Source organism: Oryctolagus cuniculus, chromosome 15 (assembly GCF_051225735.1).
Source record: "Oryctolagus cuniculus isolate XC-2025 breed Fujian yellow rabbit chromosome 15, ASM5122573v1, whole genome shotgun sequence".
Lineage (NCBI taxonomy): Eukaryota > Metazoa > Chordata > Mammalia > Lagomorpha > Leporidae > Oryctolagus > Oryctolagus cuniculus.
In genome coordinates this window covers 91866383-91878899 of record NC_142881.1, presented here as the reverse complement: position 1 = coordinate 91878899, position 12517 = coordinate 91866383, and the positions used below count along the sequence as shown (strand labels likewise).

Sequence of the window (12517 nt, the reverse complement as noted above, 5' to 3'; positions counted from 1 at the left end):
CTGTATGACAGATTACCATGGTGTCTTTGGAGTGACTGTCTAACTGCTTGTTTCCAAGAAAACAAGCATTCTATGTGACATCCATAGTGACCAATAGAAATCTGTGAAAATCAGGGCCAGCAGTGTGGTGCAAATATTAGGACTCAACCTGCAATGCCAGCATCTTGTATGAGCATTCATCTGAGTCCTTACTGCTCCTCTTCCAATCCAACACCCTATAAATACATGTTGGAAAGCAGTGGCGTTGAGCCGGCGCCGTGGCTCAATAGGCTAATCCTCCACCTTGCGGCGCCGGCACACCGGGTTCTAGTCCCGGTTGGGGCGCCGGATTCTGTCCCGGTTGCCCCTCTTCCAGGCCAGCTCTCTGCTATGGCCAGGGAGTGCAGTGGAGGATGGCCCAAGTGGTTGGGCCCTGCACCCCATGGGAGACCAGGAAAAGCACCTGGATCCTGGCTCCTGCCATCGGATCAGCGCGGTGCGCCGGCTGCAGCGGCGGCCATTGGAGGGTGAACCAATGGCAAAGGAAGACCTTTCTCTCTCTGTCTCTCTCTCTCACTGTCCACTCTGCCTGTCAAAAAAAAAAAAAAAAAAAAAAAAAAAAAAAAGAAAAAAAAAGAAAAAAAAAAAAAAAAAAAGGAAAGCAGTGGCGTCATCACCCAAGTACCTGGGCCCCTTCATCAACATGAAAGACTTTAATGGAGTTCCAGGTTCCTGGATTTGTTCTGGCTCAGTCTCAGCTATTGTGGCCATTTGGAGAGTAGACTAGTAGATGGAAGATCTCTCTCACTCTCTTTCTCTCCTTCAACTATCTATTTTTCTTCTCTGTCATTCAGCCTTCATTTTTTTTTAAAGATTTATTTGTTTCTTTGAAAGTCAGAGTTACAGAGAGAGAGGAAGAGACAGAGACAGAGGGAGAAATCTTCCATCTGCTTCTTCACTCCCTCCAGATGGCTACTATGGCTGGTGCTGGTACAGGTTAAAGCCATGAGTCGAGATTCTTCCAGTCTCTGTGTGAGTGGCTGGAGCTCAAACACTTGTGTCATCCTCTGTTGCTTTTCCCAGGCCATTAGCAGGGAGCTGTATTGGAAATGGAGCAGACAGAACATAAACATATAGGATGCCAGCATCACAGGTGGTGACTTTACCCATTACCCCACAAAGTCAACCCTTTTGCCTTTCAAATAAATAAATAAATATATTTAAAAAATAAATCTTTGAGTATCTTCCTGGTTGTGTCTGTGAAATCATCTAGCCAATAAATGCTATGGTGTGCTAACATCACTACAGTGAATGGGGACCCAGACACTAGGAACTGATCCTATGCCCAGCATGTAGAATGTTTGATAGGGTTTTTTTCTAAGTTCTTTTTAAAAATGTATTTATTTGAAACAGAGATACAGAGAGAGAGAAGAGACAAAGAGAGAGAGACCTTCCTTCCACTGTTTCACTCCACAAATGCCTGCAATATCCAGGGATGGGCCAAGCTGAAGCCGGAAGCCAGGAGCTTCATCCAGGTCTCCCACATGACTGGCAGGGGCTCAAGTCCTTGGGCTATCTTCTTTTTTTTAAGATTTATTTTATTCATTTTAAAGTCAGGGTTACACAGAGAGAGAGAAAGGTCTTCCATCCACTGGTTCACTCTCCAGTTGGCCACAATGGCAGGAGCTGCACCCATCTGAAGCCAGGAGCCAGGAGCTTCCTGTAGGTCTTCCCACGTGGGTTGAAGAGCCCAAGGACTTAGGTCATTTTCCACTGCTTTCCCAGGCCATAGCAGAGAGCTGGATCAGAAGTGGAGCTTCCAGGACTCGAACCAGTGCCCATATGGGATGCCAGCACTGCAGGCAGTGGCTTCACCCACTATGACACAGCGCTGGCCCCTGGGCCATCTTCTGATGCTTTCCAAGGCACACTAATATTGAACTGGATCAGAAATGGAGCACCAGCCCCTTCTGCATTTCTGATCTAGTTCCCTGCTAATAGGCCTGAGAATGCAGTGAAAAATGACCCAAGGCTTTGGGCCTCTACACCCTTGTGGAGACCCAGATGGAGGTTAAGACTCCTGCTTCAGCCTGTGCTGTGGCTCACGAGGCTAATCCTCCACCTGTGGTGCCGGAACTCCAGGTTCTAGTCCTGGTTGGGGATCCGGTTCTGTCCCTGTTGCTCCTCTTCCAGTCCAGCTCTGCTGTGGCCCAAGAAGGCAGTGGAAGATGGCCCAAGTGCTTGGGCCCCACACCCACATGGGAGACCAGGAGGAAGCACCTGGCTCCTGGCTTGGGGTCGGCACAGTGCGCCAGCCATACTGGCTATTTGGGGGGTGAATCAATGGAAGGAAGACCTTTCTCTGTCTCTCTCTCTCACTGTCTAACTCTGCCTGTCAAAAAAAAAAAAAAAAAAGACTCCTGCTTCAACCTGTCCCAGACATAGCCATCACTGATATATTCTGTGTGTGTGTGTGTGTGTGTGTGTGTGTGTATGTTTGTAACTCTGCCCTTCAAATATATATATATGTATGTATGTATGTATATATCGTGTATATCAAGCTGCCTAAAAAAGAAAAGCACTCAAAATCAATGGCTGCCCTTGTGGCACAGTGGGTTAACTCACCAGTTGTCATGCTGGAATCCCATATTGGAGTGCTAGATTAAATTCTGAATGATTGACATTTTACCCAGTTCCCTGCTGTTCCACCTGGGAAAGCAGCAGAAAATGGCCCAAATACTTGAGTCTCTGCGACTCATGTGTGAGATCCAGTTGGTATTCCTGTCTGATGGCTTCAGCTAAGTACAGCTTGGTTTTTGTGATCATTTGAGATGGGAACCAATGGATGAAAGTTCTCTATCAGTATGCCTTTCAAATAAATCATTAAAAATAAAAGAAGAATAAAATGAATGAATATTTAAGCTTAATGCTAGAAAGCATTTGATTAAATTCAGCATCTAATCTTAAAAAAAAAAACTGGTAGCAGAGAAGTAAAATATCAGAATTTTCTTATTATAATTAAAATTGTCTCTGAGGAGCCTATAACAATCAGTATAATTAAGATAAGACAATGAAAGCTCTTTTCCTGGGAGTTTACCCTGACAAAGCTACCTCCTTCCATTCTATTTCTGCAAAATTGTACTAGAAGTGTAGTCGGGAAAATGAAACAACAAAATGGAAGCATTAGATAAATGGATCAATTTTTAAACAACAGCATTTTATTTTGTTTTTAGAAAACATTTATTTAATAAATACAAATTTTGAAAGTACAACTTTTGGATTATAGCAGTTTTTCTCCCCATAACCACCCTCCCACCTGCAAACCATCCCGTCTCCTACTCCCTCTCCCATCCCTTTCTTCATTAAGATTAATTTTTAATTATCTTTATATACAGAAGATCAACTTAGTATATACTAAGGAAAGATTTAAATAGATTGCACCCACACAGACACAAAGTGTAAAGTATTGTTTGAATACTAGTTTTACCAGTAATTCACATAATATAACACATCAAAGACAGAGATCCCACATGGGGATTAGGTGCACAGTGACTCCTGTTGTTGATTTAACAATTAGCACTCTTATTTATGATGTCAGTAATCATCCGAGACTCTTGCCATGAGCTGCCAAGGCTATGGAAGCCTCTTGAGTAAACAAACTCTGACCTTATTTAGACAAGGCCATAATCAAAGTGGAAGCTCCCTCCTCCATTCAGAGAAAGGTACCTCCTTTGTTGATGGCCCATTCTTTCCACATTAATCTCACTCACAAAGATCTTTCATTTAGGTCATTTTTTGCCACAGTGTCATGCCTGAGAAACTCTCATGGGCTTTTTAGCCATACCTGAATGCCTTAAGGGCTGATTCTGAGGCCAGAGTGCTGTTTAGGGCATTTGTGATTCTATGAGTCTGCTGTATGTCCTGCTTCCCATGTTGGACCATTCTCTCCTTTTTAATTCTATCAATTATAATAGTAGGCACTGATCTTATTTATGTGATCCCTTTGACAATTAATCCTATCTTTATGATTAATTATGAACTTAAACTGATCACTTTGACTAGTAAGATGGAATTGGTACATGTCAACTTAATGGGATTTGGAGCTTCATGTCATGTTTCTAGCTCTACCATTAGGGATAAGTCCGAGTAAGCATGTGCCAAACTGTACATCTCCTCCCTCTATTATTCCCACTCTTATTTTTAATAAAGGTCAATTTTCAGTTAAATTTAAACACCTAAGAATAATTGTATGTTAATTACAAAGTTCAACCAATGGTATTAAATAGAAAAAGGAAATACTAAAAAGAATAAAATAGTAAGCTATTCCTCAACAGTCAGGACAAAGGCTGATCGAGTCATTGTTTCTCATAGTGTCAGTTTCACTTCTACAGGATTCCTTTTAGGTGCTCCGTTAGTTGTCACTGATCAGGGAGAACATATGATATTTTTCCCTTTGAGACTGGCTTATTTCACTCAACATGATGTTTTATAGATTCCTCCATTTTGTTGCAAATGACCAGATTTTTTTATTGCTGTGTAGTATTCTATAGAGTACATATCCCATAATTTCTTTATCCAGTCCTCTGTTGATAGGTTGATTCCATGTCTTAGCTATTGTGAATTGAGCTGCAATAAACATTGAGGTGCAGATAGCTATTTTATTTACCAATTTAATTTCACTTGGGTAAATTCCAAGAAGTGGATGGCTGGGTCATGTGGTAGGGCTATATTCAGATTTCTGAGGAATCTCCAAACTGTCTTACATAATGGTTTTACCAGTTTGCATTCCCACCAACAGTAGATTAGTGTGCCTTTTTCCCCACATCCTCACCAGCATCTGTTGTTAGTTGATGTCTGTATGTAAACCATTCTAACCAGGGTGAGGTGAAACCTCATTGTGGTTTTGATTTGCATTTCCCTGATGGCTAGTGATTTTTTCATGTTGGCCATTTGGATTTCCTCTTTTGAAAAATGTCTATTGAGGTGTGTCTGTCTGAGGTTCGGCCGCGGACGGTTTGTTGAGCCCGTTAGTGCCCTCAGCCGAGACTCACACTGCCGCCATGTCCCGCTACCTGCGCCCCCCGAACACGTCTCTGTTCGTCAGGAACGTGGCGGACGACACCAGGTCTGAAGATTTACGGCGCGAGTTTGGTCGCTATGGTCCTATAGTTGATGTGTATGTTCCGATTGATTTCTACACTCGCCGTCCAAGAGGATTTGCTTATGTTCAATTTGAGGATGTCCGTGATGCTGAAGATGCTTTACATAATCTGGACAGAAAATGGATTTGTGGACATCAGATTGAAATACAGTTTGCACAGGGAGATCGGAAGACACCAAATCAGATGAAAGCCAAGGAAGGGAGGAATGTGTACAGTTCTTCACGTTATGATGATTATGACAGATACAGGCGTTCTAGAAGCCGAAGTTATGAAAGAAGGAGATCAAGAAGTCGGTCTTTTGATTACAACTATAGAAGATCTTATAGTCCTAGAAATAGACCGACTGGAAGACCTCGCCGTAGCAGAAGCCATTCCGACAATGATAGACCAAACTGCAGCTGGAATACCCAGTACAGTTCTGCTTACTACACTTCAAGAAAGATCTGAAAGCGGAAAAAGAACAAAAGAAGGGCAGTTCAAGCGACCAAAGGGTGGGTGGAAGGTGCTGCAGTATGAATACTGTACGAATATTTTGACTCTGGTCTGAAAAGATAAAAGAATTATCGAAAACTACGTGGAATAATTGAAGTCCCTTCAAGTTTGAAAGTAAGCATTTTAGGACAAATAAAAGGAAGTTCAACTTTGTACTTGTGGAAACTAATCCCTAAATATGAATAGGTTTATATTGATTCATGGGTAACAGGTCCATAATAAATTATTTGAAACTAGGATGTCTGAATATCAAGGAAGACAGCCATAGTCTCTTACAGTGCCTCTATTGGTCTGTCTCAAACTGAATTGGGTGGGAAAAGGTATGGTCCAATATAAATTTTTTCTGGATTCTCCTTAAAATTCCTCTTTAGCCATTATTGGCAAACTTTGCCTTTGTTTATTCTGGTGCCAGTATTTTCTGCTTAATCATTTGCTTCGTTGGCATCTGAGTATATTTGCTTAAATACCACATACAGTTGACTTCTTTAACCACTTTTTCCCACGTAGATTCCAATTATACTTGACATCCAGCTGAGGGGGCCCATCTCTTCTCACCTCTTTCCTAATCAGTATGTTCAGTGAATATTTATTGAGCCCTTAACAGTGGGCAAAATATTGTACTAAGTAATTGGATAGAAAAATAGATAATTCCCATATTCAATAAATGTCTACTGAGCACAATCTAGTGTATCATTACATATGGCCTCACTGTTTTGTTTGAGGTGTATTATTTGTAACTGTATTACACCATTCACATCTTAATGTAATTATAAAACCCGATATACTATCAAAGATAAGTAATTTTGTGGTTTATCTGCCTTTTAAAAAGTATCCAGTATTCGTTTGCACCCCATTAATAATGAAAAAATGTTTCAATCTGTAATAAACTGATTTATTGTGCCGTTACTGTAATATACTAGAGTTATATTAACTTGTTAACTCTGCCTCTTCAAATACGTTAGGAAATAATCCCACAAATAAGTATTTAACTTTGCATTAGATATAAAGGAGATCTGGGTGCTATAATTAGATTATTTTGAGGCAGACAGAGAGCTGTTATCCCAACTGATTTAGTATGTTCTGTAATGAAAAAATGTTCACCAAATTATACTTTTTAGTGATTTACATGTACATTTTATAGGGGACATGTTCTGTGTATAGCGAATAAATAACTTTTATGGTATCAAAAAAAAAAAAAAAGAAAAATGTCTATTAAGGTCCTTGGCCCATCTCTAAAATGGGTTGTTTGTTTTGTTGTTGTGGAGTTTCTTGATCTCTTTATAGATTCTGGTTATTAATCCTTTATCAGTTGCATAATTTGCAAACAATTTTTCCCATTCTGTCAGTTGCCTCCTTAGTTTCCTGACTATTTCTTTTGCAGTACAGAAACTTCTCAATTTGATGTAATCCCAATTGCTAATTTTGGCATTGACCTCCTGTGCCTCTATGGTTTTTTTCAAGAAGTCTTTGCCTGTGCCTATATCTTGCAGGGTTTCTCCCATGTTCTCTAATAATTTGATGGTGTTGGTTAGTAGACTTAGATCTTTAATCCAGGTAGAGTGGATGTTTGTGTAAGATAGGGGTTTTGCTTCATACTTCTGCATGTGGAAATCCAGTTTTCCCAGCACCATTTGTTGAAGAGGCTGTCCTTGCTCCAGGAATTGGTTTTAGCTCCTTGATCAAATATATGTTGGTTGTGGATGTTTGGATTGATTTCTGGTGTTTCTATTCTGTTCCATTGGTCTATCCATCTGTTTCTGTACCAGTACCATGCTGTTTTGACTACAACTGCCCTGTAGTACGTCTTGAAATCTGGTATTGTGATGCCTACAGCTCTGTTTTTGTTTTACAAGATTGCTTTAGGTATTCGAGGTTTTCTGTACCTACATATGAATTTCAGCATCATTTTTTCCAGATCTGAGAAGAATGTCTTTGGTATTTTGATTGGCATCACATTGAATCTATAAATTGCTTTTGGGAGAATGGACATTTTGATGATGTTGATTCTTCCAATCCATGAGCATGGAAGAGTTTTCCATTTTTTGGTATCTTCTTCTATTTCCTTCTTTAAGATTTTGTAATTCTCATCATAGAGATCTTTGACATCCTTAGTTAAGTTTATTTCAAGGTATTTGATTGTTTTTGTAGATATTGTGAATGGGATTGATCTTAGAAGTTCTTTCTCAGCCGTGACATTGTCTGTGTATACAAAGGCCGTTGATTTTTCTGCTCTGATTTTATATCCTGCTACTTTACCAAACTCTTTTATGAGTTCCAATAGCCTCTTAGTGGAGTTCTTTGGATCCCCTAAATAAAGAATCATATCATCTGCAAAGAGGGATAGTTTGACTTCTTCCTTCTCAATTTGTATGTCTGTAATTTCTTTTTCTTGCCTAATAGCTCTGGCTAGAACCTCCAGTACTATATTTCATAGCAATGGTGAGAGTGGTCATTTTTGTCTGGTGCCAGATCTCAGTGGATATGCTTCCAACTTTTCCCCATTCAATTTGATGCTGGACGTGGGTTTTTCATAAATTGCCTTGATTGTCTTGAGGAATGTTCCTTCTAATTAAGCAATTAAGCAACAAAATTTTCAATATATATTGTTGACTCTACAATCTACGGAGGTAATCCAAAACAAACTATAAACTGATGAGAGAATTAAGTGATATTAGTGAGCACAAGATCAACATATATCAACTGGCTTACCATGTACCAGCAGGAAAAAATAGAAAGACATTTTAAAGGACAAAATACAGACTAGAAAACTTCTATAGAGTATCTTTAAATATTTTTCAAATCATTAAAAAAATCAAAATGTCCTAAAATAAAATTAAGTCAAAAACATGAAGAAAATGAAAAGCTCAGAATTCATTAAATTTTGAGTAAATTTCATCTCTTATAAAGGAGTTCATTGGAAGCTCCAGGTCATAAGGTCCCAGAAGAATCACAGACATTGGAGGGTGCGAGACATCCTCAATCTCATGTCGTTGAGTCATCAGGAAGGTGACAGCAGCCCCTGCTCTTAGGAGAGCTAGGCCCCAGGAGGGTGAGCACCACCAGACCTGAGCCCAAGACTCAACCTTCACTATTCCCATCAGCACAGCCTGGATGAATGGCACCCCTTTTCCCCACCCCTCACAGAAATGTAGTAGGTATGACTCTGATTGGCTGCATCTTCCCTGACATGATGCCTGCTCACTGGCTCAGCAAACTGTCCAGACACACTGGATGAACAATGAAGAGCAACATGAGGTCTTTTTCTTCATGCTGCTAAATACAGCTTCTCCAGTCTGCTGCTCAAGGGGGTTCCATGAGGCTTAGTTTTTGTCATTCTGTGAACTTCTCTCACTACAAGAGCCATCAGAAGTATGCCTGGACAGCTCAGAATCTGGAGTATGGTGAGTTTGTGAGGCTTGCAGGATGGCAGCTGGCATGGGACCCTGGATATCTTCTCATTCCTGAACTTGGTGACTTTGGCTCAGCCCTAGAGCTCTGTATTTTTCCAAATTGTGTGGTTAGGATGCACAGGTTCTCAGGCAGAATCCAGACTTCATGCATGTAATTTGGGGGAGAAGCCATGATGTGTGGGATCCCCTGTCCCTTGTTTCTCCCCTGGATGATGTAATTCCCCTTAGTTATGAAACAGGTCACTAAATCCACAACCCAGTCCTGTTGGCACAGCTCTTCCTAAGGGTGTGAGGCTCTCATATTGTGGTTGCTGGATATGAGCTGACCCTGGGGCAGGGATTTCAGAGACAGCCCAAGCAGCTGCCAAGAATCCTTCTTTGGGGACTCTCCCTTTTCTCCCTGCCTTGGCATCAGCTCCCTCTGAATATCTGTTGATACAAAGAAATGATTTTGCAGGGGAGTTGAGAGGCTCCAAGATGGCTTAGACCAAATGTGATACCCACTGAAAATCCTCTTTCTCTGACATTTGGGTTTCATGCCACTTGGACCTGGTTTAGGTCATTTGTTCCTGTGCCAAATGGTGTAGATAATATTTTTAACAAGATTTTTATTTATTTATTTGAGAGGTAGAGTTACAGACAGAGAGAGAGGGAGAGACAGAGGGAAAGGTCTTCCATCCTCTGGTTCACTTCCCAAATGGCTGCAACAGCCAGAGATGGGCTGATCTGAAGCCAGGAGCCACAGAATCTCCTGGTGCAATTGACAACAGAGAACAAGAATCATAAAAATAATGCAACACAAAGTATTTCTCCCAACTGAATCTGAGATGAAGATATGATTTTCTTTTCATGTGTGTGTATTCAACTCCTTTACTAGGACTAAGTTATTTTCCAAACTAAATGCTTAAGTAAAGCTTTTATTCCTGCCAGTCCCAATTGAGAAAAAAATATGGTTAATTAATATTATTAAGAGGAAGAAGTAATTCTGGTATGTAGATAATTTTCAAAGGTAGTTAAATATTTTAAATAGCTGTTACAGAAGTGACTTTATTCTGTCTCATGATTTTTGTTACATATGTGTATATGTATATGTTGTATATTATGTCTTAATCATAAAAAATTTCTTTAAGAGCTCTGTTTTAACTGACATAGGTAAATGAGTACTCACATAAATTAAAACTATTAAATTAACCCAAATATCTTTTGATTCTGTAGAGTCAAAATCAAAGTGGAGTAAATGTGGCTAACAGCTAATTGTATCTCTTGCTTCTGTACATATTATCTTTGCTTGCTAAAGGCTAAGGGTATATCTTGTGAAACTATGTGGGAACAAATTCCAGGAACTGAAAAAGGGCACAACCCAAGTGTTCTGCCTAAGATGAGAGAAATGCACCCTGCACTGTAAGCTTACTACTATATCTTGGATTTGTTATCATTCCTGGATTTGTTATTGTTAACTGTTATCTTACAATCATATTCTGGGTTTTTCATTGTTCACTGCATACCAGGGGTTCAAAATTGTGAGCCCTAGTGTACAGTATACTATAAAAAGCTGTGTAACTTACTGTTAGGGCCTGCATTCTGGTAAGGAGTGTCAGTCCTGACCTATTGCCTTATCTCTCATTTTCAATGAAATTTGTATGTGACTGTCACTGGTTTTTGTAATATTCTATTTTAGCTGATGAGTGGATGCAACAATTCATGTGACCTAATTAAGTATCAGATAGGTTGCTTTTATCTTGTTGATAGATATAATTTAAAACTATTTTCAGAGTCATTGACATATTTTGTGTCTGGGTTTGCTGGCCAAGCAAAAGTTAAACATATTTTTTTTGGATACTCAACATCATGAAAATTCAATTTTGATCTAAGAATAAATGATGCACATTAGTGGAATAATGTCATGTTCATTAATTCCTGTTTGAAGTAAAATTTAACCTCTGGAATTGTTATTTGGCAAGACAAAGATTATAACCATACTAGTCTAATATTTTAATTTCTTTAAAAAATCTGTATTTGTTTTCAATAAATTGGTAAACATAAAAGAAATCTTTTCAAACTTTTGTACCATTTGCTTTTTTTAAGAGCTTGTTTATTTATTTATTTATTTATTTTATTATTTATTTGAAAGTCAAAGTTACACAGAGATAGGGAAGGCAAAGAGAGAGAGAGAAGTCTTCCATCCCCTGATTCATTCTCAAATTGGCCACAGTGGCTGGAGCTGCACTGATTGGAAGCCAGGAACCAGGAGCTTCTTCCAGGTCTCCCATGTGGGTGCAGAAGCCAAAGGCCTGGGGCCATCTTCTGCTGCTTTCCCAGGCCATAGCAGAGAGCTGGATTGGAAGGGGAGCAGCCGGTCTCGAACCAGTGCCCCTAGGGGATGCCAGTGCTTCAGGCCAGGGCATTAACCTGCTGTCCCACAGCACTGGCCCCTGTAGGGTTTGCTTTTTAAAAATTATAAAAGACAATTGACTTTTTTATTTACATAAATCATTGATATAAAACAAACCAATTTAGACTACTTTAAAATAATTTGAAATTCTATATATTCTTTTACTAAAATACTTTGCTCTTATTTTAGAGGCATTTTTTAAATGCAAATTAAGGAACCAATAGGTAGGGAAGAAAAAAATGAGAATGAGAACGTGTCTTGGCAACCAAGATGTGTTTCATATAACAAAGTGGTAGCTTCAGAATCTGCACTTCCAGAAATGAGAAGTCCTTGATAAGGTCTCATGTACACCTAAAGGTCAATGAATGAGGATCAGATGCACTTCAACCTTTAACCCCCATGCCTGGTATCTATAAAAGGAGCCCTTCCAACCTCTGATGCACCACTTCCTTGCCCCAACTGTATTGGAACTGGTGAACCTTGCCTGGGAATGGAATCCCAATAAAAACCTGAAAACTGATTCATTTGGCTGGGAAGATTTGTTATGCACCGGACACCTTGCACAAGGAATGCAAGTTATATTTGTCCTAACATCAAATGAAACTGGTGTTTGGTAAGGAAAGAGAACAAAGCAGAACAAATAACTTAAGGAATATAAGGGAATATAAGAATGTTACAGATTTGTAGCAGATAATTTCGTGTGAGATTGCTTTGGCTGAGATTAGAAGGAACTTATTTCTATGAGTTTCTCAAAATTGAGCATTGTTATATAAGTACAAAGACAGAACTATGGATTTGGTCAATATGTTAAAGCAATAAAGTTATTTAAAGTATATATATGACTTATTACAGATATATATATATATATATTACATATGTTAGGTAGGAAGTTATGAGCTTATGTGTGTGTGACATAAAGGCCTAAAGAGAAGACATCTATGTCCAGCATATGCATCTGCTGACAATGTTTCAGGGGCAGCCTGGTATTCACATCCTGCCCTGCCCCCTCTACCTGTTAACCTGCCAGGTGGAGATCCCCACCCCTTCTGCCTGACAAATTTTCCACAGTCTCCCAGATGGAG

General features: G+C 39.5%; 1 pseudogene across 1 annotated transcript; it reads left to right on the top strand.

The window, feature by feature from the left end:
- The first annotated feature begins 4961 nt into the window (after positions 1-4961).
- LOC100339558 (serine/arginine-rich splicing factor 10 pseudogene) lies at positions 4962-6839 on the top strand (annotated as a pseudogene). The gene has a single exon (XR_016221865.1). The product of XR_016221865.1 is annotated as a serine/arginine-rich splicing factor 10 pseudogene (transcript).
- Positions 6840-12517: the final 5678 nt, after the last annotated feature.